The sequence below is a fragment of the Gavialis gangeticus genome, unplaced genomic scaffold (assembly GCF_001723915.1).
Source record: "Gavialis gangeticus isolate Ggan-Ray unplaced genomic scaffold, GavGan_comp1, whole genome shotgun sequence".
Classification (NCBI taxonomy): Eukaryota; Metazoa; Chordata; order Crocodylia; family Gavialidae; genus Gavialis; species Gavialis gangeticus.
Genome location: NW_017729024.1, coordinates 178,789,571 through 178,791,905, shown reverse-complemented (window position 1 = coordinate 178,791,905; position 2,335 = coordinate 178,789,571). Strand labels below are relative to the sequence as shown.

The 2,335-nt window shown below is 53.7% G+C and overlaps 1 protein-coding gene across 6 annotated transcripts in view; it reads right to left on the bottom strand.

The window, feature by feature from the left end:
- The window catches only part of CTIF (cap binding complex dependent translation initiation factor), a 378,020-nt gene extending 376,814 nt beyond the window's left edge, over positions 1-1,206 (bottom strand). For 3 of the 6 annotated variants that reach the window (XR_002097493.1, XR_002097494.1, XM_019518141.1), the window contains exon 1: positions 1,007-1,206. The gene's annotated coding sequence lies outside the window, so the exon portion shown is untranslated. The remainder of the gene's footprint in view (positions 1-1,006) is intronic. The other 3 variants (XM_019518144.1, XM_019518145.1, XM_019518143.1) reach the window with 2 other exon arrangements.
- Positions 1,207-2,335: the final 1,129 nt, after the last annotated feature.

The window sequence follows — 2,335 nt, the reverse complement described above, 5'->3', positions numbered from 1 at the left end:
TTCAACAGGAGAGGGGAAAAAAAGCCCCCGGGATGCTCAAACAGGTGGGGGGGGGGGGTGGAAAAATGCCACACGCATCAGACATGTTTCTGGAACAAACAGGGATAATAGGAAATAGAGCAGCGCTCGGGAACAATTCCTCCCCACTGCCTGTCCAGGATCCACAACAGAGAAGGGGGAGGGACCATCTCATTATTTATATGAATTTTCTTTTAATGAAGCTCTGAACAGGAACAATCCAGCTGTGCTTGGGCACCCAGGAATTGGTGCCCCCGACCTGCCTCCTGGTCCAGGAGATTATATTGGGATGATGCAATGAAAGCAAAAAATAAATTAAATTAAATTAAATTAAAAAAAAAAATCAGATGAGAAGGATAGATGTCAAAAGGCCCAATTTGCAATTCATGCTACCACCCCTCCCCACGGCCTGCAAAGGGGTTCCCCGTGGCAGGGAGGGGGCACGGGGAGCGTAGTCTAGACAACGTGCCATCCTCACAAGGCCACGCAAGACCAACCCCAGCAGCACATGGGGGAGGATAAAAATGAAAGCAAATGAAAACAGCTCTGGCCTATGGAGAGGCAGGGAAACAGGATCCTGAATAATCGCAGGCCACTCAGATGCCCTGTGGATTTGTAGCTCTGGGGGTGGAAAAATAACCCAGCTTACAAGCTGGACAGCGGGACTGCAACTCAATGCAGCAAAAGGCGGTTTCAAAACAAAGGGACACACGCACAGCACATGACAGCGACACCAGGACACAGCCCGCCCGCTGCCCTGTCCTCGCCGGCTTGCCCTCTTGCGGGAGAAACAGCTTGCCTGGCACAATCTGGACGGGCAAAGCAAGGCAAGCTCTCCCCTGCCAGCCAGCGGGTCGCAGCAGGGCTCCCGCTCCTGGAGGGCTGTGGCTAGCGCTCTGCAGACACACAACACAACACAACACAACCACACAGAAGTGCAAAGAGATGCAAAAAAAAAATAAATCCCCACCCCAGTCCCAAGACTTACCTTGCTTCCCTGGCTGAGGGTCCCAGGCCGGGGAGCAGGGGGGTCTGGCAGAGGGGTCCTGGTGTCAGACTCCTGCTGGGGGGTGCATGAGTCCTGGCTGGCTGGGGGGGTCCTGCCCAGTGCCCAGGAGCAGACACCCACCCCGGCTCTGACACAAGCACAGGGAATGCAGGAATGTGACGTCCCAGCTCCTCCCAGCCAGCCACGTGCGCAGACTGGGAAAGAAAGGGACACGCTGAGCATGCTGGGGAAGGTAGTCTTGTGCAGGGAGTGTGGCCCTGTGCAGAAGAGGGGAGCCTGGGGGGTCCGTCCTAGGGAGGCTGAGGTTGGGTGCTGGGGAAATGTGCTGGGCAAGCACTGGAGCAGATGCCAGCCTCCACCAGGGAGGGGCTGGGGTGCTGCAGTGCAACAAACCCACACCGATTTTCCCCTTCCTATCCAAAACTCTGCCAGGAAAGCACTGGAGACCGAAGGGGACGCTGCGCCAGCCTGGAAAAGCCTCACTTCAAACACAAGAACCTTGTTGCAAAAGACCTAATCTCTCACATTGTTTGTAAAGCACCTGAGCAAACGTCATGTTAAGTAATTTCCAGTTGTATTGTAACACGGTCAGGGATTAGGGCTCTGGTGTGTCGGGCAACACGTGCACACACATGCACACACATCTCATAAATCAGCACCCTTTGAGCAGGTGCTGGCTTTGAGGTTTCTGTTATAAAAAAAGTGCCCGACTCCTTGGGGCTGGGGAAGTCTTCGGGAGCTATTAGCAGCACGTGCTCTGCTAAGGTTTGCCATCCAATAATAATAATACTGAACATAAGCACTCACACGGCCCTGCACACAACCACAGATATTAAGTGACTTGGCCAAGGTCACGTGGGATGTCAGTGGCAGAGTCAAGTCAGTGTGTGCCCCTCTCTTCCCCTCCCCCACTTCATCGGGTCTGTCTTGCATCACGTACAGCCCAGCCTGATCCAGCGATTCTGGGCGCTGCTGCAAGTGCCTCTGCACAAGTCTCCTAATGCCCACGAAGCAGCTGCTGCAACCTGAGGTTATCAGCTGACTGGGAGTTTGTAGCTTTTGAAAAACTAGCTTTCCTGTTTGCTTGAAACTGTGAAATAGCACCCCCTCCACCAGACTAACCAGAACAATGATCTTTCCATCTCCAGCGGAGGGCTGCGAATACCCGCTGACTATTAGGAGAAGTCAGTGGCAAGCTTTCAAGCGCTAGCCATATGTCTGAAGGAGCCTCTTCGATTCTCTGCTTGCACATCCCTGACATCCCTTTAACTTACGTGGTCCCGGACCAGTTCTCTCAGTTGTACTGGA